The sequence below is a fragment of the Stegostoma tigrinum genome, chromosome 12, assembly GCF_030684315.1.
Source record: "Stegostoma tigrinum isolate sSteTig4 chromosome 12, sSteTig4.hap1, whole genome shotgun sequence".
In the NCBI taxonomy this organism is placed as follows: domain Eukaryota; kingdom Metazoa; phylum Chordata; class Chondrichthyes; order Orectolobiformes; family Stegostomatidae; genus Stegostoma; species Stegostoma tigrinum.
Genome location: NC_081365.1, coordinates 50,149,299 through 50,177,239, shown reverse-complemented (window position 1 = coordinate 50,177,239; position 27,941 = coordinate 50,149,299). Strand labels below are relative to the sequence as shown.

The 27,941-nt window shown below is 38.8% G+C and overlaps 1 protein-coding gene and 1 long non-coding RNA gene across 7 annotated transcripts in view; both read left to right on the top strand.

Moving 5' to 3' along the window:
• LOC125456875 (limbic system-associated membrane protein-like) overlaps positions 1 to 27,941 on the top strand; it is a 1,200,329-nt gene that overhangs the window by 658,198 nt on the left and 514,190 nt on the right. The window lies entirely within an intron of this gene.
• On the top strand, positions 513 to 6,334 carry LOC125456878 (uncharacterized). The gene is made up of 2 exons (XR_007248529.1): positions 513 to 624; positions 4,353 to 6,334. It is a non-coding gene; the product is annotated as an uncharacterized LOC125456878 (long non-coding RNA).

Here is a 27,941-nt window from a genome sequence, read left to right as displayed (position 1 = left end):
TCAACTTGCCTGTCATATCGCGTTGTTTCCTTTGTTCAGATTTAAGATGTTAAATTCAGAATGAACTACCATGTTAGTACTTCCTGTCGTATTCTATCATTTTTTTGGTCACTGTTTCCAAAAGGTTCCTTTACTGTAAGTTATAAATTAAACCTTACTCACTACATGACAGGAAATCCAAATGATCCTGCTCAGTATCTTAGTGGTACATCTGATATTCAACCATCTGGAGACTAGGAAATATCGCCCAATATTTCTATGCTGTTGTCACTATTGACATTCTATTTATTGAACGAACCACCTGAGTTGAAAAATCGAGATTCAAGGAACGAATATATGTTCTAAGTTACTCTTATATAGAGGGAAACGAAACAAAAAAACATAGTTTTCCCACTCGTATGAGCACAAAAATGAATTTGTGGCTTGGAAGCTTGAAGGTCCGATAATGTAACCTTTTAGCGTGTAACATCTAAATCTTTGTTGTGCATTTTTCTTTTCATTTATAGACATCCAAATCAAATTTTGAAGAACGAGTACAGATCAGTATTAGTATCGATGTAAACACACATTGGTAGCAGACTGGGTGCGATATGTTTCAATTCACAGCTTCTAGCCAGAATGCAGGTAACAAAAGCAAGATTAACTGTAGTTTGACCACTTGATTCTGGTTTCAGGAACTCAAATAATAATAATAAAAAAAATTGCACATCCAAATCTTTGTGGCCCTTGCTAAGTACAGGAACTGCTTCTTGGCGGTAGGTTGCAGTGTACTTTAAGGATGTGTGGACTTTGAATAAGTGATCAACCTTTATTTCTCATGATTTTGAACATGCTGCAGTTACATGACACATTGAAGGATGTATATTTATGATATTGTTTCTCCATATCATATGTTAACTTTTGAGTGATATGATTAGTACCTTGTACCTAACCTTAATCTCTACGAGCATTTCTTTGTCTACCTTTATACTACTCGAATTGTTTTTCTATGCCAGCAATACAGTATAAATGAAACATTTTCTTCTAAATTGCAGAACATTGCTGAGGACATAGGATAGATTACTTTGGACCTTTTAGTCCTTCTGTTTTATTCCTACATGAAGAACTTTATTCAGAGGTGTGTTAATTATTAACATTAGGCCCACAATAGAAATCACAAATCAGCAAGATTTTCTTCTGGCACTGTCTCAATGGATTCCTGTTGGATCAAATCATCTTCAACAGTATTTCAACCAAAAATAAGTGTAGAGCTGCGGTGTGCTCATTGTGAGGAAAGCTATTATTGGAAGTTGCTGAAGTTGCTAGGGGAAATGTAAAGAAAAAAAAATTGATTTGAAAAAAATTTAGCCAAACAAGCAAACTTGGAATTTGCCCAAAAAATTATACATTTATTGACTGCTAATTGTGTACATACAATCCAGTAATACAACTGCTATGGGATTCAACACTCACTCCGTACTGAATTGTTCAGTTATACTGAGATAAAGTTGGTTGAATAATCCACTTTCTGCTATTCTCTTCTTTGATAGCTGGCCAAGAAATCTCCCTGTTCAACAGCAGCCATCATAGTAATAGCTCTGGGTACAATGAGCACTGTGCTGAAGTAGGTCTCTGCTCCTTTTCTGCACTTCGATATTGGCTCGACTTTCTGATAGCAGCAGTCCATTCATTTTCACCCTTGGCAAGCCATCCGAGAGAAGAACAGCCCTGACAGAAAGTTTGGCCCATATCCGTTTAAACCTGTTGTCTTTAGTAAGTTTAGCTTGTCCCTGTGCATAAGCTGTTTCAAATCCTGTTTCTCTTCATCTGATTTGTTGTGACAGAGAATGAAAGTTTTCTATATTCCCAGTTTCACCAAACAACCGTCACATGGGTTTGTTTATAAACTACAAAATTTCTACTTAGTCAATATTGTTCTAAGAAGAAAACAATTTTTAAATAAGAACTTCACAAAACTGCATGTTTGCCATCACATATTCCCAACACAAAGAAAGGCCACATAAACCACAATCCATAACCTCAAACTGGCTTTTGCTGTAAACTAAATATCTGTGTTAGCCTTACAGATTAAAGACAAGTAACTCTACGAACTTGCAATAATTTTGGACAGAATGCCAGCAAATAATAGCTGCGAGCAGGACTTGTACCTGTATTTATCCATTTAAATGCAATTACTGTCCACTGAGTCTATGGCTCAGAGGGAAGGGGCAGGGAGAGGTGTTGTGATAAGTTTAATGAATATCAAGAAGTTAGAAAAGCTTTTTAATCCCTCTAGCTTGTTATAACTAATTACCTAAGTCAGTGAGTTAGAATCTCCCAAACCCTCAAACTCTAACTCAGAGTTGGAGACCTTTTTACTGAGAATTCCAAATGCAAGTTAATTGCCAAAATATTGAATATCACAACATTGCTGCAAAGACTCTCTTCCAGTCAAAAGTTCGGCCCCCATTTGTTTTAGTGGCTGTAGCTTTTATTTGGTCCAGTTCAACTGAGTTACTCATGGCAGTCAGGGTGTTGGTTCTAAATTTAACTATTTACACGTCTGATCATTCTCTAGAGTTTCACCTTCCACAGGATCATCTGAAATTAAGCTTCTAATGTCTAACTTGTCCCAAGCCCTTTTCACCTATGACCAATTGTTGTTTATATTTGTGGCCACTTGGTCCATCAACACTTTACTGTTAAAGTTCACATACTTAAGTTGAAGTTCCTTCATGGCCCCACCCTCCCACTCTCTATGACTTCCTCAAACTGTGAAGCTCTTTGACAATTCTTCCAATTCAGGCTTGTTTTGTCTCTCTCAGTCCTTTGTCATTGGAAGCTGTAACTTCAATCATATACGTCATTAGATTTGAAATTATGTTCTTCAACCATTCCACCTTTTACTCTTCATTTAAAATCTTGCTAAAACCCATCTCATTGATAAAGCTTTCTCTCATTTACATTATTATGTCCTTTATTTGGCTCTTTACTGATTTAGAATTATTTGAGGTTTTACTGTTACTTTAAACTTATTTTGGAAACTCTATCACATGCATTACCCTCGTCATGTATCACACTACATGGAGGCATGTCTGGGATTTTCAGCTTGGAGGTGCAGAGCAGGAGCCAGGAAAAATTCTCAGCTCAACCTGCCCACATTGGGGGATGGCGTAGGGAGAGGTGACTATGTGGATGTGGGCTGTAATTGTGCCAGTTGCCCTGGTACAAAAGGTTTACAGATGGGCACACAGGCTGTTAACTGAGTAGATGGGCTGCTTAAAAGGCCTACTTTGGTGCAGTGGGACTTCATCACAGTTACAATGAAACGCGTTAGGCCCTCACTGGTCATGCCCTCTCCTCTTGTGTACCCTCTGTCCAATTTCTCAACCATGTCCCCTCATGCCACTTCACCAAACTTTCATAAATCCACATATCCCCAAGCCAAGGTGTGCCCTACCCTCATAATAAATCCTTCCCATTCTCAGATGGCAAATCATGTGCCTGTGCCAAACTGTAGCTCTTTTGTATCTTTCACTGACTGCGTGCTGCCTCGGACTAATGAGTTACATGCTGACAACAAGTTCCGTTTGAAATTTTTTTGCAAGTTATTAAGAAGTTTTCATTTCTGAACAAATACTCCTTTATATCTGCAGTCTATAGAAGTGTCAATCATCTAGACTTTGTAATATATAAATGGCAATAACTGCAAACACTCAAAACCTCTATATCTTGTGTAGATAAGCATAATACATTTGACAGAAGTGAGCAAGAGCTTTTTCTTAGCTATTTTAATGGTGCGATAGATATCTGGGCACTTAGTCAAATGTCAGCATACATTATTGGCTGAGAACAGAGACGTCCATGCATGGTGCATGGCCAGGAGAGCATGCTGGACTAGAAAATAAGAAGATGGCAGCTCACCACCACCTTCTCAAGGGCAGTTAGGGATTGACAAGAATTGCTGGCCAGCCAGCAATGTCCACATCCCACAAATGAACAGGAAGAAAGTTACTGCTGAGGTTTTCAACTTTAGTCTGCTTGCACTCAATCCACGAATTTCGGATATGGCTTCTTTGGACAAATTCAAACACTTCTGATATCAGGCATCTATTTCATGTGTGTTCATCCTTGTCAATTTTATGCTGCTTGTCCTGTACGTATTCAGGTGGCTTTGAATGTTAGGAATAGACAAAGTGACGCTGAAGAACCTGTTTACACTGGGGATTGGTGAGCACATGCGCAAGCATCAAACAACTTGACTAAGGAATTTAAATCTGAGGGGCAAGGATAGGCCTTTCAGCTCTTTGAGCCTGCTCTGCCATTTAATAAGATCTTGACTGATCAACTCTTTTCTTCTCTACCTCCCATAGCACACGACAGAGTTACATGACTTACTCGTCTCTCAAAAACATTTATCTGACTCTGCCATTGATGGATTCAGTGATCTAGCTTCTAGAACTGTCTGGGAAAGACAATTCTGCAGACTATTGACCTTCTCAGAGAGAAAGCGAGACAGAAACTGCTTCTCCTCTCCATTGTAAAAGGGAAACACTTTTATTGTTTCTTTTGTTTCTCATTAAACATTCATATGTCACTAATTTCAGTCTACAATTTGTGTAGAACCACTGTACATTAATGTGTGCTCAAAAGACTTTAAATAACTTGTGTATTTTGCGTGTGACTGCTGTCAATGTTTAACATGAGCCAAAAGGACCTTGGAAATGGTGAAACTTTTACAGTTACCATATGCGAAAATGATAGACTTTTGCAAAATAGCAAAGAGGAAAACTGTTACAAGTAGAATGAGCATTCTCCCAATATCTAGGAATTGGGGTGTCAAACAGAATAATGTTCCTTTTCGTCAATCTTCCTTACAGTACTGACTCAGGTTTTGTCATTCTCTCATTTTTGATGAGTCATTATTGAATTTGAAAGCACCAAATTTATGTTGATAAATATCATTTATTACATAATTAATTTTCCCTTCACGTGCTGTAGATTTTTGATAGCCTACAGCAGAATCTGATACCTTAACTCTGAGATTATGATCTCCCATTCTCTAGCAGATTAAAAGCTGGAAGCTTGCTCTCAATGCCTAATGAAGCCTGATGCTGAAACATTTATAGGGTCAACCGTGCATGACATGGAAAGGTACAACTGTTATTTTGCAACATTTTTGTCACTCCATGCTCAGATCACAAATTTTACCCTATTTTGTCTGTATGCATGAAGAAATAACTCGCATCGATAAAGCATCTTTCGTAGCCTTAGGATGTCCCAGAGTGGCAATAAAGTATTTTTTGACATGAGTGATTGCTATAGTGTGGGAGTCTTGGCAGCCAATTTCCACCACGTAAGGTTTCGCAAACAATAAAAAATTGACCAGATTATGAATTGTATTCTGCTGTACAGATGACAATGAACCTATCAGTGTACGTTAAATTCGTGCACTTGTTAGTGTTTGGGAACATAGTCTGTATCGTCAACTGTAAATAATTTTCTCATTGCAAAAATCGTGAATAGAGTGTCATTTGGCCCAGCAAATATGGAATCTACAATGTCATAATTGACTTCTGATCTGAAGTAACCTTGGTGTGTATTCATTATAAATCACGCAATGTCTATAACACATACTGTTTGTAGTATTTTAAATTTGTTAAGGTAATGGTCACTTCCAACATTTTATTATTATAGCTGACATATTTCATGAACTAAAAGTTGTTAATGAAAAGGACAAATGGTGACCTAATATGGCTTCTGTGATCATGATACCAACAATCAGCGTGGATTAATCTGAGCTGAAATTTAATTCATTATCGAAAGCACTGCAAACAGATCTATATCTTCTGGCTGATTCATAAATTTCTGGAAATTGTGCATTGGGACTAAAGACATCTGCAGATCGTCAAACCTGAAAAAAATCAATGACATTTGGCAGCAAAATCCACAAAGAAGTGGTATGTCAGGCAATAGATTTTGAGCAGCAAAACGGAGAGGAAAAAAATGAGCTGATAACAAGGAGAAACTGGAAGCTTGTCTCTCCCTGTCCCTGTCAACCTCAAAGTCAGGACCGTGTGAGAAGTAATTTCAGACAGCAACTATTCAATAACACAGGATATCTGCAAACATATCTGATGATCGAACACCAGCTAAATAGTAAGGACGCTAGTGATGTTCACAAATTAAGAACTCTTAAGAACTTTTAACTGCAATTGTTTTTATCTTCCTGTCTATACTAGGCAGCCTCCACAAATCTTTTTCAACTTAATGCCTGTGTCTGGTTGTGCATGCTTGATGTTACATTTGCATTTTTTTTCAACTGGGTAATAAAATTCGTCCTTCTTTCATTCAAGCAGACCTTGTAATTTGACTCCTTCATTTTGATCCAGTTAATTATATTTTAATTGAAGTGTGATCGCCATGTATTAAAAAAATTGTTATGTGACTGATCATGAGAGTACTAAAAAGAGGAGAGATGATTCACCTTCCACACCTGATCATATTAAATTTGTTCCTTGAAAAAAAGGCAACGTTGCTAAAATCTTGAACACATTTCAAGTTTATTCAAAGAAATGACTTTAATTTATTGAAAAAGGAAGGAAACAGAACAAATAGTAAAACTTTCAATGTTTTATTTGAAATAGTAACTCATGCAAAATATTAAACCAAATAAAAATGGTTCACCACTATTCCGTATCCTTACTTGTGAATGCAACATTATTGTTGAATGAAGGCCATGCATAAGCATAACATTTATTTTTCTGATGGCAAGCATCATAATGTTTGACCATACATTTTCATAAAATGTTGTCCAGACTATTTAGTAAAGATTGATCACAGCATTTTCTGAAGAAAAAAGGCAAAAGAATAAAAATGGCCTGTCTCGCCATTTCCATTCGTTTACCATGTTTCTCCAGGAGATGAGGGATATTTACTGTGAGAATTTATTTGGTACAGAATAAACATTCTAGTAAATGATATATTTCAATATTTCTTTTCAGATAAGTAATGTTTGGTTTACTTCAGTTGGAATAGCTTATACAATATGAATTTGTGGTTAAAAAAGAAGAAATTTTAGAACGATTCATTCCTGAAAGGCATCGAAACACTAAACTAAGAGTCCTCATATATAAAGTTATCAGGATTATAGCTGTTAGGATCATTATTTTTACTTTTCTCCCCCTTTTGCACTACATTTTTTACAAACATGTTGTGTTAATCTATTGCAGCTTTAAAGGTGCCTCTGTCACCAAGTTCATTTTACACTGTAAAGAAAGCAATTTTATGGCTCATTAACCACCCTGTCATCTTGATCATAGAATGCAGCAACATTTAAACCTTTGTGTACTTTGATACAATCCATGTCAAGTGTATTGCTAATATCACCCCATGGAAAAAAATACATCATTTGTTCAGAGACAATTACTTATCGTTGAACCAAACAGATTGGTCGACTTTTGGTAATTAATCAAGTACTTGTTTCAAATATGGTTTTCTTTAATTGAATTGAATTTAATCTGCTTAATTTAATTCTTTTGCTTGATTTGGATCTAACAAAATCATTTAAAAGTGCATTGAATCTAACCAACTGTTCAGTAATTAAGGGTTTACAATCAATAGAAAGCCAGAGCCTATTTTAAATCATCACTGATATGCTTCAAACAGGCAAATGCAAATTTAATCTGGATTGTAAGCAGTGTTGCTCCTACTCAGACAGGAGAAGATAATTTAAGTAGAGGTATAATGTAAATCATTATTCATTTGAGTTTAACTTAGAAAGAAACGTGCTGTCAAAGCTTTTGTCTTGTATTTATCAGGACTGATGCAAGAATGCCAAATTTTAGTGGGAGTACCATTTTATACTGCATGAGAAAAAAGTGCTGATTGGTTGGAAAATCAGCTTTGATTGGTCAAAGTGTTACCACTGAAAACACATCAGGGAATTATTATCCCCAAATATATTCATTCAGTTCAAAAAAGACTCAATGCTGAGAAATGTACCTTTTATTTTCCTGCAGAGAGCAGGTCATTGCAGCTTTTAATTACAGGGAAAGAGGATGCAGTGAAAAACTGTCTGAGATGTTTCAGTTTCCTGCTCTCATACTGCCACCATTACTTCCAAAATCTCTACTTTTACTGGTTCTCTATTGCTTGAGTTTTCATGTTGTTCTTGAAATAATTCGACATTCCTTTTAGGATGAGTCACGTTAGATTTATCTGTGAACACAGAAAAGAAAATAATTTCACAAACATTCCAGCAATTCATATATAGCTGTACAGTGTAGAAATAAATCCATGTTTAACAACATCTTTTCTGTAGCAGGGTCACTAGAATTGAATGCAGTATTTCAAAAGTGGCCTAGCCAATGTCCTCGACAGCTTTTTGATTTTGTTTGATTGTTTTATCATCTTGTGTACCTAAGTACAGTGAAGAACTTTGTTTATAAGCAGTACAGACAGATCATAGTGAGCAAGGACATACAGATTATACGGTGAAAAAAAATAACTAAACAGCAGCCTACAAGTTAAATTACACGGGGCATGTGGTAGGCAAGATCAACATTAAAAAGATCAGCATTATTTGCAGTTAGAAAGTCCATTCATCAGTCTAATAATAGAAGGGAAGAAGCTATTCTTGAACCGCAACATTACACCCCAACTCCTATACTCAATACAGTGACCATTTAAGGCAAGTGTACCAAACACTTTTTTCACTACCCAGTCTGCTCCGACTCCACTTTTAAATAAATATGAACCTGCACTCCAAGGTCTCTTTGTTTGGCCACACTCCCCAGCTTCCTTACCATTAAGTCTGTAAGTCCTGCCCTGATATAGCCTTCCCAAAATGTAGTACCTAACATTTATTTCTTCGGTTCTTCTTCTTGAAGGTCCAAACATCTTCAGTTGCTATTTCAATAATCTTCCCTCCAACATAAAGTCAAAACTCACATGTGCACAATGTTTAGCACCATTGCAATTCCTCAGATAATGAAACAGTCCATGTCTAAATGCAGCAACACCTGGACAATACCCAGGATTGGGCTGAAAATGGCACGAAGCATTCGAGTCGCACAAATGCAAGACAATGACCATCTTCAATAAGAAATACTTTGATGATCACCCCTTGACATTTTTGTAGCATTCTCCCTCTCGATCAAAAAAAAATTCATTTGTCCTTCCTGCAATAGTATGAGTATGTAATCTGGACAGACTTTGCATCACTGAGGGAGCACCACAGTGTCAAATGAGAACCTTATCTGTTCTCCGAGAGAGTGCAAAATCTTCTGTGGCATTATTCAAAAAAGAGCAAGGTGTTTTTGCATTGCTGTGGCAAATACTTATTCATCAACCTGTAGAAAATTGATACTGTGTATGGTGGAAATCTGAATTGAGAACAAAAGTTTTCGAAATACTCAGCAGATCTAGCAGCATCTGTGGAGAAAGCAACTGAGTTAATGTTTCAAATTAAATTTAACTCTTAAACAAATCAATTGACCAATTTAACATAATTTTGGAACTTTCAATAGTCCAACATTAGAGAGCATCTATGCTTCAAAAGCATCTATCGAACATAAAGCATTTGGATCACCTAATTTTTTGAACCATGCTGTATGAATACAATTTGTTCATTCTTGGTTACAGTACACCAATGTGTTATAATTTTCTCTATTTGTATTTAGGATAATGAATATTGTTTTGTTCAACTCTCTAAATAATCATAGTTAAACAGCATTAATTATATTAATGGTAGGACTTTTGTTAATTGGCCTGTTGAGCATTGAACTGAATTACCTAATTGCCACATGTACTCAGATGAGTACAGTGAAAAGTTTATAAATCACCACTTAGAATGCCATCTTAGGTACAGAGTACCTTGGTGCGATCCTTAGTTACAGAATAGAGAAATGAAGAAATGAAGTTACTTTACGGCTGTACACAGTACAAACATAGGTCAGAAAAACAAGAAACAAACTTCAAAAGAGAAACATCACAGTCTTTCTCCAAAGGCTGTCTACAGATGAGAAGTGTCAGGGCCCTCTATTGGTCTGACTGTTGGCTACCGCGATGCTCCGTACCAAGCCACTACCCCTGCTTTGCACTGACCTGCTAGAGGCTAGCATCTCTGCTTCAGCTGCTGGAGTGCCCACTGACCCTGGTTCAGAGTTTGGAGCGGGTGTGCGAAGCTGAGAGAAGGGAGGAGAGAGGGAGAAGAAAAGAGAAAGAAGAGAAAGCTACGGCAGTGCAGAGGAGCTCCAACTGGAGAGTCCTATGCTGCCACCATCTTACCTGAAGGAATTTAGAAGGAAATATGCAAACGAAAACTTTATAGCAGGTGAGCATCAAATTTTTCCAGTATCAGCATAATTTCGGCATGTATAGCAGAGCATAGCAGAGTCAAATTAAAAGTAGTATTTTGACAATGATTTCATAAACACGTAAAAACTAAAAGTTGGTATAGGCCATTTGGCCTTTTAAAATTGCTCTACTACTCAGTAAGACCGTACCTAATCTACTACTTTATCTCCACCTTCCCACACTATCCTTGTATCCTTTGATTCCCTTAAAACCCAAAAGTATTCACAGCTCCCTAGGCTAAAGGATTTCTATGAGTCACAGACCTTCATGTGAAAGAATGCTTCCTAATTTCTATCCTCAGTAACAATCATTTATTGTAACTATGACTGTGAGTTCCAAGTAAGAAACCAAGTAAGAAACAGAAATGCCCACACCATGTTTATCAAGCTCCTTAGAATTTTATATTGTTTAATGTGATCACCTTTTAATGCTTTAAATTCTAGGAATAAAGGACTAGTCAACTCAACTTTATCTCATAGGACATTCTCATGACTCTATGGCTCTGTGTTTCGTCCGTCCAACGGACGTACAAATGTCCTAAAATAAGGAGTCCAAAAACTGTATACAGTACTGTCCCCAAGACCTTACATAATTCCAGTAAGATATCTTTATTTCATATTCCATTCATTTTGTAGGAAAAATTTGACATACCATTTGCTGTTTAGTAAGCTGTGATTCAACTGCATTAGGTCACTCTCTGAATGTGAATTTTTTTTCTTCACATTTAAAAAGCAAAATCTTTTTCTTTTCCAAGTGGATGATTTAATATCTTCTCCAAAATATATTCCACTTACCATGCTCTTTCACGTTCACTTAATCTGTTTATATCCCTTTGCAGCCTCCATGCAGCTCACTTTCTTAATGAACTTCAAACTGTCAGTCAACCTCAATGTATTCTTCTTCATGTCCTGATCTAATTCATTGGTATAGATTGTGAGTAGCTGCAGCCCAAGCACTGATTCTTGAGTTGTCCTGCTCACATCTTGCCAACGCAAAAATAATCTGTTTATTCCTATACCCTTTTTCCTCTCTGTAAACTAATTCTCAGTTTGGATCCATGTATTATTCTCAGTACCATGAGTGCTAATTTATTGTGAAAATTAATGTGGAATTTATCAAATGCTTTTGGAAAATCCAAATATACCACATCCATTTGTTCTACTTTATCAATCCTGCAAATTACAATCGCAAGACAAACCGACAGATATTTCCCTTTTAAATATATGCATTTATCCTGCTTAATATTATTCTGGTTTTCTACGTATTTCATGACTGGCATATTGCTTTATTGAACCAGCAATAGTATGTTTTGACATTTTTGCCATTACACATGTTAGATTGATTTGCCCATTATTTCCTGCCTTCCTGCTCCCTCCTTTCTTTAATAGGTTGGTAAAACTTGCTGTCTTCCGATCTAAGGTGTTCATTGTGAAATTAAGAAACTACTTAAACATCAGAACCAATGCGTCCACCATTTCTAGAGCTGCTATTTTAAAATATTTATAAGAGACAATATTATAGTGTTAAAGCTACTGCATGAGAAAGCTAGAGGCAAAGCCAAATGTTCTGGGAACATGGGTTGAAATCTCACTATGGAAATAGTAGATTTTAAATTCAACTAATTAATAAACCCGCAATCAAAAGCCCTAATAGTGATAATGAAGCTGTTGAATATGGTTAAAAACCATTTAATTAACTAGTGTTCTTTCAGGAAAGTGTCAAAATGGTTACCTTTAAACAAGAAAATTAAATTCTCAGTGACCAACTTAAAAGAATTGCATGACAAGATTTCATCTTTAAGAATTTAACTGGAACACCCAACTAAAAACAATATTGATTGAACATTCCTTGTAAGCCAATACCCTAAACCAGTGAAATGTTTAAAAAAAAAGAACTGCAGATGCTGGAAATAAGAAACAAAACAGAAATTGCTGGGAAAACTCGGCAGGTCTGATGGAATATGTGAAGAGAAAGCAGAGTTAACTTTACAAACCTGTCAGAGCAGTTTACCCTGAAAAGTCAACCCTTACTCATGCAGTGATTCAACCGATAACTCCATGCCTCATAACATACAGTACCAATGCTTTCTACAGAATTGTTGTCCTGATTGGAAATAGTCCACAGCCACCCGGCTTCCAGTAGTTTCACAATTCGCCAATTTGCTGAGTCGTAGTGCTGAATGGAGCTTATTAAAGCTTAACAAAAGCTATTTAAAGGAGCTTGTCTAAGTTTTTGCAGTATGATACCATTGTATGCTAGCACATGCATGATTTTAAATATTCATTCCTTCCACCAGTAACCCATGGTGACAGCCATGTATACCATCCACAAGTTACACTGCAGTAATTTCCCACCACCACACATTGGCTTGGCTTGGAACATTATCGCTGTTTCTTCTTTGCTAACATGTCCAAATCTTGAAACACCCTTCCTAAAAGCATTGTGGCAGCAATTTATAAAGGCAGCTCATTAACATGTCCTTGAGGGCAATTAAGGATGGGTAGTAAGAGCTGGTAGCCAGTGATACCCACATTAAATGAATAAATAAATTTAAAAAAAACTACCACCCAATGTGTGAGACAACTACATGACTGTTTGTGGGAATGACCTGTCACAAGACTACACAAATGTAGCAGAGGTAGTTTTCATGCTTGATTGCCATGCACCATTCTCACACATCGATAGTGGCTTGTCTGCAACTGTTGCGGTTAATTTGGCCTATGTGGTATCAAATATCAGCTGAAGACATTGAATATAGGGACGGCTATTGGCCTTAACAGCGTTTCAAATGTGAAATTGAAGATTTATATTCCAGAGCTAAGTGTGTGCTTAATTGAGATTTCCCTGCAGTAACAGCACTGACTAATATTTACAGAGCAATGTGGAAAATTGCGGAAGTATGTCCTGCCCCCAAAAAATGGCACAAATCTAACAAAACCAATTATTGCCCAATGAATTTCCATTTGGTCATTGTAAATTTGAAGTATTGTGCTGTCAACAGTTCTAATAATGGATAGTTACTGAGCAATAACCTGCTCATTGCTGCTCGGTTTGTATTCCACCAGGACCTCTTGGCTTCTGCACACATGACAACCTTTATTCAGATATGGACAAAGAGCACAACTCAAGTTGAGACCAGTGTGTCTACTCTTGAAATCAAGACAACATTTGGCAGAATGTGACGTCAATGATAATTAGGGATGACACTTCTCAAGGTTAATAGCAGATGGGCAATAGGTGCTAGCTTAGCCATTGACATTGCCATCTTGTGAATAAACGAATAAAGGAGACCCATCAAATTGAAATCAATTGGAACCATAGAAAATTATTTTTCTGGTTGTAGTCACACCTAGCACAAAGGAGGATGGGTGTGACAGTTGGAAATCAAATACCTCAGTTGCAGGACATCACTATAATTGTTCCTGAGGGCAGTGTCTTAGATCTAATTACCTTCAACAGCTTCATCAATGACTTTCCCTCCATCAAAAGATCAGAAGTGGATATGTTCCCTATTGACTGCACAATATTAAGTAACATGCATGATTCCTCATATTGAAGCAGTCCACATCCAAACGTAAAAAGGACAAGCTTTGGTTTTATGTAGTAAATTCTGTTCATGGAACACAAGTATCAGGCAATGATGATCACCAATGAAAAATAATCTAACTAACTTCTCTTGACATTCAGTGGCATTAACGTCAGTGAATGCCTTCCCATTAATCTCCAAGCAATTATACTGGCTGCAAATTAAATAGGAGCATCCATTTAAAAACTATGATGACATAATGACTATGATGACAAGGGCAGGTCCAAGTCTGAGAATTCTCATGACCTGAACCTTTAAAGCCTGCTCACCATCTACAAAGTGCAAGTCAGGAGTATGTTGGAAAACTCCCCATTTGCCTGGATGACTGCATTTTCACTATCCAGAACAAAAGAGCCCACTTGATTAGCACCCCACCCACCACCTTAAACATTTATTGCCTTCACCCCGACATGCAGCAGCAATGTATACAATATAAAAGCTGCACTGCAGTAACTCATTTAGACTACCTTCTCAACCCATGACTTCTATTCAGGATTGAAGAACAACACTCTTATTAGTGCAAGTGGAAGAATATAATGGAATGGCATTAATTTCTGTCTATGGAAGCAGTCCTCAGATAGGTTTGCCAAGCATTTTGTTTCATGATCACCTTGTGGAAACCATGTTGTAACTTTTAATTGGCGAGCAACATTTCACAATATTGAGAGTGGCTGGTCAAATAGCAGGTACATTAAAAAAAAATCAGTAAGTGCTCCAAAGCAAAGTAGAACAACATATGATTTTTATTTTCTTTGTGTTTCTCGGATGAATTCCACAGATTCCTTGCACCCCTTTGACTCAATTACTATTATGTTTTTTCTCACATAGCTACAAAGTTCTTTTTCCCAATATAATTCAGTAATCCTTAGTTGGCTATAAAGACAAAGTAATGTGAATTTTATAAATCTGAAATAACAGCAAAAAAAAGTTAAATTATTCAATAGGTTTGGCAGAATCCATGGAGAGGGAAACAATGGTCTGAATCTTCTAGTAAATGATTCCAACTGAGTACACATTAAGATTCTCTGGAGTTGATGCTACTGCGCATCCAGGATCTTCTGATCCCAGATGTTATTGAAATACACGGTGCTGTATTTACTGCAGCATTCTGTTGGAATGGATTAGAGTTGGGAGGAGAGAGGATACCCTGGGAGAGGGAAGTGGAGGGGCATGGAGGGGATTGTTGTGTTGGGTAAAATCAGGTTGGTCAAGCAGTTGGGGAATAAATAGGTCAGATTATTAGGAAGCAGATCCCAGATGAGGATGCAGAGGATGGATCGGTTGATTATATTTGGGATTGTGGAGAGCGTGTAGCCATTTGGTCATGGTGGGGAATATAGGCCAGGCTGGGGAATAGGAGTAATTTTGGGGGGTGGAGGGTAGAGGGGAAGGGGGCGTTGAGTGATGCTGGTGGTCGTGGTTTGTCAGGGTGGTCAGGCTGGGGTGGGGTTTGCAGGGTCAGATTGAGAGGTAGCCAGTTGGTCGAGGTACAGCTGGTTTAAGAATAGATAGTTGGTGGTAGGGCGTGGAGAGAATAGTTGGGTGGTTTGAGGAGTTAGTACGGGAGAATGGGCAATTGGAATGTTATAGAAGTTGATTGTGGAGGCATCCAGGTGTTAGATCAGATTTTAATCTGTTTATCACTTCCTGTGCAATTCAAAGCCAGTTGCACTGATCTGCCCACTTTAGGTCTAGGGCAGCAGGGGAATTAACCATTAGGACTTCCATCAGGTCTTCTGAAATGCAACATCTATTATACTTCTAGTCTCTGACCATCTAGAAACTAGAGGATTTGAGATTATGTTTCTGGTCATAGATAACGAGGTTTCTTTTAAATCTTCTAATTATTGATATCTATTTTCTGCTAATGCCTCTAAAATTGTTATCTCCCACAGCTGGATGAAATCCCTCTGCATCCAGTCTTATCAAAACCTTCGATAATTTTAAATAGCTTGGGTCACACTTCAACTTTTGGAGTCTTGGTTTTTTTTAATCCCCGCTTGTTAACCGTCTATCTCCACATTTCCAGTAATACCTTGAAAATTGTTTTTTCACATTTTGCCACCTTTTGTTATGTTTTTCTCAATATGATGACTAGAACTGTACTTAATGATTTCTTGTTGTCTGACCACGATTCATAACTTCTTGGATTTTCAATTCTATCAATTTAGTTTTGGTTTGTCTTTTTCTGACCATACTAATCCACATAACGGACTGCAGTCGTTCAAGAAAGCATCTTATCGCTACCTTCTCAAGGGAAACTATATTAGATTAGATTCCCTACAGTGTGGAAACAGGCCCTTTGGCCCAACAAGTCCACACCACCCCTTGGAGCATCCCACCCAGACCTATCCCCCTATAACCCACACACCCCTGAATACTACGGGCAATTTAGCATGGCCAGTCCACCTAGCCTGCACATCTTTGGACTGTGGGAGGAAACCGGAGCACCCAGAGGAAACCCATGCAGACCTGGGGAGAATGTGCAAACTCTGCACAGACAGTTACCCGAGGCTGGAATGGAACCCGGGTCCCTGGCGCTGTGAGGCTGCAGTGCTAACCACTGAGCCACCATGCCACCCTAGGGACAGGCAATAAAAGCTGGCCCAGGCTGTGACACCCATGTCCCATGAGTGAATAAAAAAGTGATGCATTTGGTCCTCTATGTCACCTAGACTTACACTTGCCAAGGAAGAAGTGTTTCCCCTACTTGATATACCAAAATGAATGGCCTAACATTTATCCGTATTGAATTTCATTCTCCTGTTCTGCAACTTTATCAATGTTCTCCAGGAAGTAGTTTATTGACTATTTCCAGTTTTGTGTCATCAACTAACTTAGAAATGTTGCTTTTTTGCCTGAATCATAATAGAGAATGTGAATAACAATGGCCCCAGCATTTTGACTATCTGTCCTTTATACTTGTTTCTTTCTCAAAGCCAGTTAACTCCATTCTGCTAGCTATCCCATGCATTAAAATCTCTGACCGTTCATTAGTCAGTTCTGTGGTACCTGCTTGAAATCTAGATAAATTACATCAACTGAATTGCCCTTGGTTACCATCTCTGAAATTCATTAAAAATTCAGGTAGATCAAGAAAGACTTTCTCTTTTGAAATTGATGCTATTTGTTTGTTTAACATGGAGTGAATATTTAGAGTGTGTGATATGTAGATTCATGTTGTTCTTCATTGAATGGATAGTAATCTGGCAGACCCCATTTTCATACGACTTGCTTTATTTTCATTCCACAACTGTGAAGTCATTTTTTAATCAACTCATTCAGAATAGTTATGACATATCTCTGTAGTAAGGGTACGAGAGACTTCAATGCAAGAGGATGCTGTTGACGTGTATCTTGTGTCTGTGTGTTCTACTGTGTATTGAAATGTTAGTTAAGAAGATATAATTGTGCGCTAAAATGTTAATAATTTCCAAACAGTCTCAACCTGTCAGTTAATTGGAGTTTGAATAGATTAATATTAATTCTGGTTAATTGTTGCATAAGTAGCACTTTCAAGCTGTGAAAAAGAAACCTGGAGGTATTGGGTATAACTGTGTAGAAATTCAAATTCCTCATCTTAAAAAAGGATTCATTTTGTGTAAGTTTAAGAATAATCTAAAAACAGAAACCTTTGGAAATGAAAGTCAGGAATTTGAGTCTTGGGACATGTTCTGTAGCTAACTTATGCAGTTTTGTGGTGGATACTTTTCAGAGTCAGAAATCACACAACACCAGGTTACAGTCCTACACGTTTATTTGAAAACACAAGCTTTCAGAGCCTCACTCCTCCTTCAGGTGTTAGTGAGAGAGGTAGTATCAGACACAGAATGTGTAAGTAAAAGATCAAAGAGTCACACCATTGATGAGGATGTACTAAACAAACCTAACATGATGTTAAATCATCAATTTGCTAGGTTGTTTTAATTAATTAATAAGTATACATAAATCCCTGAATTCCCATCAAACCACTGCCCTGAGAAAACTAAAGGTGTTATCACTGTAAAGAAGAGGTAAAATTTTAGGTCAGACAATGAACGTTAGGTGTGAGGCCATGTTTAGAATCTGTTTGTGTTTTAGTTTGGAATCAGACTGGCTTTTTATTTCTAAAGTAGGAATTCATAAAACACCACATTGATTGACAGTCTGTACATTGTGTGCACTTTGAATGAAATAGACTGTGTCTGCAAATACAAATTCATCCCATAAATTTGTGTGTGTGTGTGTGTGTGTGTGTGTGTGTGTGAGAATGTGCACATATGTGTGGGTGAGAGACCGTGTGTGTGGGACAGAGAGAGCACGTGCATGGGGAGGAGTCAAAGAGTGTGTGTATACGTTGCGGGGGAGACAGAAAGAGAATGTGTGTGCACATGTATGGGAGACGGAGAGTGTGTTTGTGTGTGGGGGGAGGAGACAGAGTTGTGTGTGTGTGTGTATGTGTGTGTGTACGTGCTTGAGAGACAGTGTGTATGAGAGAGCATGTGAGAGAGAGAGAGAGATTGTGTGTATGAGAGAAGATCTTGGTGTGAGAATGTGTGTGTGTTGGGGGGAGACAGAGAGTGTGTGTGGGGAAGGGGTTAAGAGAGAGTGTGTGTGTATTCGTTGTGGGGGGAAGAGAGAGAGTGTGTTTGCGTGTGTGCCTGCTTGAGAGACAGTGTTTGTGAGAGAGGATCTATGTGAGAGTGTGTGTATGTGAGAGAGAGACGGACAGTGTGTGTGGGAGAGGATCTGTGTGAGTGTGTGTGTGTGCGAGAGGGAGGGACAGTGTGTACATGAGAGAGGATCTGTTTGTGAGTGTGTATATGCATACATGTGAGAGAGTCTGTGAGGGAGTGTGTGTGTTTGTATATGTGTATGTGAATGTGTGTGTGAGAGTGTACAGTGGTGTGCCGTCACCTGTACTGTGGCGTGAACTCAAGGTCCCGGTTGAGGCTGTCCTCATGGGTACCACACTTGGTTATCAGCCTCTGTTTGGTGACTCTGTTGTTGCTTATCCCAAAGTCAGCCTTGGAAGACATCTACCTGAAGATCCGAGGCTGAATGTCCTTGACCGCTGAAATGCTCCGCCGCTGGGAAGGAACATCCCTGTCTGGCAATTGTTGCGCAGTTTGAAAAGCTGGAGTAGGTTAAGATCATTGCCTCAAATGGCCTATCCTGCCTCATAAGCACTGCAGTCTTTGGTCGATTACCGTGTTTATTAATTTGCAAGGTAATCTGGCCCTTATTGTGTTACAGTTATTAATAGTTGGTATACATTAACTTGCCTTACCATTGGGATGTTTTCTTTTTCTTGCACCATCAGTATAAAGACTGTACCCTTAACCTACAATTTAAATGCTGCATTTTTATTTGTAGTCAGTGAACTGTAGCCTCAGAAAGTGAACAAGGAAGGGAAATGTAGCGTTTACGGTTTGGCATCATGCTTAGAAGGAAGACAAAGAACATTGGTACTAACCTTTAATCAAGGAACTTGCGATGGATCATGGGAACAAATACTAAGTTAATTGCAGAATATAACATCATGAAAGCAATCATGAAATTATAGGTGGAAAAGTTTCTTGCTTTGAACAAGAATAGAACTAAGCAGCGTAATTGTAAATTAAGGAACCTTATAATTAAGTGTGCATTGTCGGAATGGCTTTGTTAAAATTGACCAAGTTATGAAATGGAAAAAGAGCTAAAATTGGGCAGTGACCTGTTGTAGCCTCAACTTCAGTCTCCCTCACACATCCCTCATGGAGTCCTACGGTGATAGGACATTTACCACCCACCAGGAGCTGACAGTGATTACCAGATGACCCTAGACTCAGCGGACTAGCTGGAATCATCACACTGTGGGGCCCAAGGGTGAAAATCGTTCTGCAAGCCTGTTGGAACAAGATCAGGTAATTCCAGCGAAAATAAGTAGTGAATATTTCAAATATAGATGCTAATTCACTGTGATTGAGGTTAGTGATACTTATTTCATTTCCTTTGACTATAATTTTAAAATGCGTTAATAAACCACTTAAATAATCTAACAGCAATTTTATACAGGCAATAAGTTGTCGGCACTGAAGAGGTACCAATCAACACTGTTGAAGTATTCAGTGGATGCATTTTTCATTTTCATTTGAAGATAATCAAAATTAAATTTTGGCACTTTAGTCATTTCCTTTTCTTTGACATTTACAGATGTGAAATCTGATCCTATTGTAATATGATATGATACTTGCAGGAATCTTTTGAATTCAGCTCTAAACCTTTTCAAATTACATGCAATTCACATTGTATTTCCATAACTGATGACTGAAGTTTTCAGTTCCATTTAACACAAATTGTCTTTGACAGTTGCCTTACTTTTCTCTCAAGTTCAAATGACGGTCCAATCTTTCAATACCCCTGCCCCAGATTATGCTGTGTGGAGCCTACATGACCATGCCAATAATGATCAATTAATTTTTTTTAAAAATCAAACACTTAAGTGATTCATAATCATACACTGATGATGGGTATAAATTCAGTTTTCGTTGCAGAGTAAAACAGACATTAACAAATCGACAGTGTGTTTTACATTCTGCATTTTTTTACACTGAAATCAATCAAGCAAAGTGCACAACTGAAGGTAGATTCTTTTATATATCCAACACCCCAATGGGTCATCAGCTGTTGGTCATAGAGAGCTGTACAGGATAAATCAGGAACCTTTCACATTCTAAGCCAGAATTTTCAAATGGACAGATAATCATTCCTGAAATATGATAGGAGTTGCCCGTGGGGTCTCTCAGAATCCCCATCTCTGACTATAATACTCTGATGGAATAGCCTGGGAAATTTAAGATTTTGATGGTCAATTTCCCATTCACATAGAACATTCCAAAAATATCCAATTACATCAGAGAACTCTCTGCTACAGTTAACCAACAGGCAAAACAATTTTGAATAGTTTAACCTTTCCTGAGTAATAATCCGGCCAAATACCCAAATCACACTGCGCTACCCACAACTTACTCGAAACCCTAACATAGTTGTACTCCCTGAACTATACAAATAAAAATGAAACATTTTCAATAAATCTCAGCCCAAAATGCTAAATGGATGTCCAACTTGATCTCCTCCTGAACTCCTCAGTACTAGAAATGCCAAACTGATGTCAATTGCTTCATTCCATATGATAAGAAGAAATGATGAAGACCCGAGAAAGGTTCTAGCCCTTATTAAAACTTGGGTAATATTACTGTTCCAGAACTAGCTGCGTCCATACCCCAGCTGTTCCAGTACAACACCAACAATTGCAAATATCTGACAATATGAAAAATTGCCCACTGGTGTCCTGTGCATGAAAACAGGAAGAATCCAACCCAGCTAATTGCCGCCCTTCAGTCTAGCTGGTTATGACATCAAGGAACCATAGCACAATTCATGGTTATGAGACTTGTGGGAATACTTTCTTCTGGCTACAGTTGTACCAAACACAATGGAAGATAGTTCTGATTGTGGGAAGCAATCATCTCAATCCCAGGATATCACTACAGGAGGTTTTCAAGGTAGTGTCCTCAGGCCATTTACTTTAGCTGCTTCACCTTTCTTCCACTATAAATTCAGAAATGTGAATTTTTGCTGGCTATAGCCTAATATTCAGCTCCAATCGTGATGCTTTAGAAGTTGAATCAATCCATGTCCATGTGCAGCAAGCCCTTATCAACAGCTAGGCTTGGGCTCATAAGTAACAAGTAACATTCATACCACACATGTGCTGGACAATTAGAGATGGGCAATAAAAATTGCTGGCCACTGGTGGCACTGTGGTTAGCATTGTAGCCTCACGGCACCAGGGACTCTGGTTCATTTCCAGCCCAAGGTAACTGTCTATGGGGAGTCTGCATCTTCTCTCTGTGTCTTGTGGGTTTCCTCCAGGTGCTCTGGTTCCCTTCCACAGTTCAAAAATGTGGAGGTTAGGTGGATTGGCCATGCTAAATTGCCTATAGTATCCAATGATGTGCAGGATAGGTGGATGAGCCATGATATGCAGAGTTACAGGGATAAGGCAAGGGATGGGATGTTCCTCGAAGGATCAGTGTGGACTCAAAGGGCCAAGTGGCCTGCTTCCACTCTGTAAGGATTCTATGATCCAGTAATGCCCTCAGCCATGTATGAATAAAAAAAATCAGTTAAGCAACCAGTCAAAGGCTTCTTGCCACCACTGTTGGTATTTAACAGGTGGTGCTGTATTGTGTGGTAGATTGCCAGATAACTTCTAGTGCCACCTGAGGTAGATGGAAGTCTTGAATTGAGGCACTTTTTGATGTATAGAAGGTCTTCACAGGAACACTTGTTGCCCCCATAGCATTTATGCCACCTGATCTCAGTGGAAGAACCAACTTTCATTGGGGCCTGCATAATTGCTACCCCAGAAACCTCTTAAAATATTGTGAGGCTGCATGTTTATCAGTGTGCTCCCCACCTCCAAGTGCAACACCATCAGTGTCTACCACTCCTAGCCTTCTGATTGGTGGTCAGCTCTTGTGAATAGGTGGTCAATCTTCAGAAAGAGACTGAACTCAAAGGCAACCATTGAATTGGGTGCTGCTGACAGTCTGTGGCTCTGGGTTCTCGTAACCGCTGAAGGCTGGTTTGCCCTCCTGCTTTCAGGACTAGCAAAGGGTCGTTTGTCCCTTACTATTAAATCCAGGCCAAAATCAAAATCAATGTCAGAAAGTCTAATGGGTAAAATAAGAAAGGCAGGTTTAAATAGAGATACATAAGTACATGACACACACTTTTAAAAACATTGTTGGGACATTCAATAGGGAACTGAAGAGGAATTTCACTTAGAATGAAATAATGGATATTAAAGAGGAATTATTCATTTTACAACTTTGGAATTCCCACTTGGGTTGTTTGTTCTTGTATCATTGTACAATTTCTAACCTGTCATTTTGCAAAAGATTACATTCCTGTTTGATGTTTTGAAAAACACATTTTCATGCAATTGCCATTATTTCCATTGCCTCCTGTGAATGAGGAGACTGCTTTGTTGGGCTGTCTCTGGGTTGTAAGGAGAGGCAGGGGAGCAACAATGCTTATAATCGAATTGCATGATTTTTAAATAGAGAAGCAGAATGAGAACAGGCATTGGTGTGATGATGGTGTAGAAACGAGTTGCACTCTCTCATGTATAGTATTAATGTCTGTCCCTACCAATACAAGAATTTCCTGTTCTCAGCTTCTCTTTTATATGGAAATAATGTATTGAACTGAAGTGCCAGCAGAGTCGATACTGATCAACGTCTGACTTAATCCAGGTCACTATCAAAAACTTGTGTAAACCTGTTACAGAGAAACATAGACAAATCCAGGAACTGGCCAGGATCCAATATTTCACTCATCAAAACATTTGTTTATTTTACAAGACCCCACTTCATAAATATAATGCAAAGTTGAAAACCTTAATATATGCAGGAAAGATTGCTAGTAAAAAAACACGTAAAGAGATTTTTGTTTTCAAATGAGGTAATTGTGAATATTTTCCCTTTGATAATTTTAATCATGAATGAGAACAAAAGAAATAATTCTCTATTGCATTTACAGCTGTGTTATTTTTAGTTAAAATTACTGACAGGAGGAATTTTAACCCTCACAGTTTAGTTTCTATCAAAATACCCTTTTGAAAACTGTAATTGTTTTCCAGCACCGATTAGGTAAAGCATTCCAAGTCATGTCAAATCTCCAAACTAAAACAAAACCTCACTTCCCATTTGGTTCTTCAGTTAGTTATCTTAATTTTGGTTACTGACACATCTACTGTCGGCACGAGCTTTCTTTCTTGTAAAGACGTCAGGATTTTTCACTTACATTAAAGCTCCCTATAACCTTTTTACTCTAAGGAGACTAGGAACATTCTTTTTGCTAATCTTTCCAATAACTGAAGACCATCATCCTTGTTAGCATTTTAGGAAATCTCTATTTCACCCTCTGCATCTTTCTGAAACTGTGATATCCAACGTTGGACACAATGGGCATAATTTTCCCATTTGCATTTGAGGTGTGATTCATGATGCCTGGCACATCATGGCCTGGAGTGATTTTTCTCACACAATTGTCCACTCTTCAGCTCATGAGTTCTTTGCTACCCTTCTTGTGGGAAATGCATGGAAGGAGAGGCAGAATTGCTTGTCACATCCAGGACCTTGTGGAGTTCATACCTTGGAATCCGTATCTAAAAAGTGCATCTGCAGAGTATTTAGTATGCTTTAAACCAGGAACTGGCCCTCACACAACAGTGCTTGATCTTATGGGTCCAGTAATTAAAAAAACTTGCTTCTACTCTGTGGACAAGGATTTAGAGATGTTTTTATGAAGCGTAAAACCATTGTTTTTTTCTGCGGAGTGTCAGGGGAGAACATGCAACCACTACATACCAGTCTGAATCTAGATAGTGGACTAGGTTAATGCTGTGTCCCAAGTTATATGGACAGTGTGGCACAAAGGTCAATAACCCCCTGTGCTCAGTGAGGGTAAGTGCCACCATCTTTTCTCTACTGCCGCATACAAGACCATAACCCAGTCTAACTCTGGCATTGTAAATATGTCTCACCAAGATTCATGGATTCCAATTCTTAATACTGTATGCATTATATCCACTCAACTGCATTCATTCAACTAATCTTCCTAAACAACTAATCCTTCCTATTCTCAGTGCTTCCTATTCGCTTACTGAGTCACATCACTATCTCTCTTGCTCATGATATGGAGATGACGGTGTTGGACTGGGGTGGATAAGGTTAGAAATCACATGACACAGGTTATAGCCCAACAGGTTTGTTTGAAATCGCAAGCTTTCAGAGCCTCACTCCCTCTTCGTGTGTTAGTTACCTGAAAAAGCAATGAGGCTCTGAATACTTGTGTTTTCAGAAAAGTCTCTTGCTAATGCATGACCATTAACTGTACATACATCCACATCCATCAGACTGAATCCCCCCTTTCATCGCTTTACAGGAAAGTTTGGTTGATAATCAGACTGAGACATCCAAAACATCCATTGTATGTGGGAGGGTTGGGGCCAGGCCAGAGGTTGGGAGTGTGGAGTAGTTGTCATGTGGACTTAAGACTTCTCATTCCACATGAAGAGTAGGTTCTTGGAGGAACCAGATAACAGAAAGACTATTCATATTGGGGTGGTGAGATCAATGGTCAACCTATAGTAGCTTCACTGAGCTGTCCTGTGCTGCATTCCCATTAACAATAGTGCTAACTCATTCTTAGTATGATCACACATTTATTACACTTAGCTAGTTCCCTCTCCGCTTACATATGAACCAGCAGCAAGCAACAAATCTCTGCCAAGAAAATGGTATTGTAAGAGAACCTCAGCTCTACCTCCAGAATTGAAGGGGAAGCTACTGAGCCACTGGATGTTGCCCCAACAATGCTTTCACCCGCCCATTCTTTCAGCTCGATGCAATTTAGGTGTCCACTATAGTGAGCAAATTAGGCAATTCTCTGCAACACATCAAGGAAGTAATGCTCCAGGTCTCAGGCACTTAGAGGAGACCAGCTTCTTAGTCAGCCCCAGGCAGAAGATGGTCATGACCCCTGATCAAATGCAGCCCTTTTGAACCAAGGCTGTAATGAAGTCAGGAGCTGAGTGGCCCTGACAGAAACCAAACTGGGCACCACCGAGCAGGTTATTGCTGAGCGTGTGCCTCTTGATACCACTGTTGATAACACCTTCCATTACTTTATTTGGGAAGAGTCTGAAGGGATGGTGATTGGCTGCATTGGATTTGTCCTGCGTTTTGTGTGCAGGACATACTTGGGCAATTTTCCACATCATTGGTTAGATTCCAGTGTTGAAGATGTACTGGAACAGCTTGGCAAGCGGACTGGCATGTTCTGGAGCACAAGTCATCAGTACTTTTGCTGGAAGGTTGTCAGGGTCCATAACCCTTGCAGTATCCAGTGTCTGTAACCATTTCTTGATATCACATGGAGTGAATTGATTTGGCTGAAGACTGGTATCTCTCGTGCTGGGCACCACTGGAGGAGGCCGAGATGGATCGTCCATTCTACACTTGTGGCTGAAGATTTGTGCGAATGCTTCAGGTTTATCTTTTGCACTGATAATTTGGTGTCCTCGATCATTGTGAAAGGAATATTTAGAGAGCCACATCCTCCAGTGAGTTGTTTCATTGTTCATCATCATTCACAACTTGGCCATGTCTGTCACTTGCTGCTAATGATGTATAGCATACAAGTAGTCCTGTTTGGTAGCTTTACCTGCTTACAAATTCATGTTAAGTGGCACTTCAAGATAGCCACAGAACCCACTACACAATCTGATCTTGCCTATAAATGATCTCTATGAAATAAAATCATTGTGATGCAGTTAATAAATGTGTTAAATGTATTTATTTCTAAAGTGTCTTTATTTTTTAAATGCCTTCACAGTCTACAATGGCTGTATCTTGTATCTTGAAAGACATTGAATGTGTTGGGACTTTGCTTCTGATAAATTCAGTCATCTTTTTCTGCATGCTGTCTTCAAGTGAGTGTAATGCAGTCTGCCATTTCATTAATCTAGTCAAAATGTGCCATCTAGGACTTTCCTATCATGAAAAGTAGCAGCTTTACAATGTGATCTAGATCACAGCAGTGACATATTGCTGAGTCCACTTTCCACCATTATTGGTCTCACCCTTAAACATCAAAGAACACTCTGGCAAGAAGGCAATAAAGCAGTTTTGTTTCATCTGTGTTAAAATGTCTCTTGCTGCATATTTCCAATGTAGATGGGACTATTTTTCAGTTCTCTGACATTGATGCTGTAACTACACGCCCTCACACCTTATCGCATAAGCAATGATGCTGTGCCTTTACTTGAAATGTTCTAGCCATTGATCGATACAGGTAAGCATCTCTTGGCTGAGCCTCCTTGCCAATATGACTCCCCTCTTCTGGAGGGTTGGAGCAGAGATAGAAATGTTCTCTGCACGTCTCCAACATTAGTCACATTAGCAGAGCTTCTCTAATGTCTCCAAAGGCAGCTGTTCTCATCCTCTTCCTTGTTGGAGAGATTGTAGCTTGCTGAAAGATTGTAGCTAGCTTGCATGTCCCCTCCTGGCTCTTCTTAGCTCTCTCTATAGGTCCTTCCTGGCTAACTTGTAATTCTCAAGCACCCTAACTGAGCCTTCACGCCTCATCTTTACATAAGCCTCCGTCTTCCTTGTGACAAGAGTTTCAATTTCTTTAGTAAACCACGATTCCCTCACTTGACCACTTCCTCCCTGCCTGAAAGGTACATGCTTATCAAGGACACGTATTAACTGTTCCTTGAACAAGCTCCACATTTCAATTGTGCCCAACCCCTGCAGTTTCCTTCCCCATTCTATGCATCCTAAATCTTGCCTAATCGCCTTGACCCCAGCTATAACTCTTGTCTTGCAGTATATATCTATCCTTTTCCATTGCGAAAGTAAACGTAACTGAACTGTGGTCACTGTCACCAAAGTGCACACTTCCCTCCAAATCTAACACCTGGCCTGGTTCATAATTCAGAACCAAATCCAAAATGGCCTCACCTCTTGTTGGCCTTTCCACATACTGTGTCAGGAAACTCTCCTGCACACATTGGACTAAAACTGACTCATCTAAAGTACTCGAACTACAGCATTTCTAGTCAATATTTGGAAAGTTAAAGTTCCCCATAACAACTACACTGTTACCATCGCTCCCATCCAGAATCATCTTGGAAATCCTTTCCTCTACATCCCTGGAACTTCTTGGGAGCCTATAGAAAACTCCCAACAGGGCGTCCTGTCCTTTCCTGTTTCTAACCTCAGCCCATACTACCTCAGTAGACAAGTCCTCATCAAATGTCCTTTCTGCCACTGTAATACTATCCTTGACCAATAATGCCACACCTCCTCCTCTTTTACCACCTTCCCTGATCTTACTGAAACATCTAAACCCTGGAACCTGCAACAACCATTCCTGTCCTTGCTCTTTCCATGTCTCCGAGATGGCCACAACATCAAAG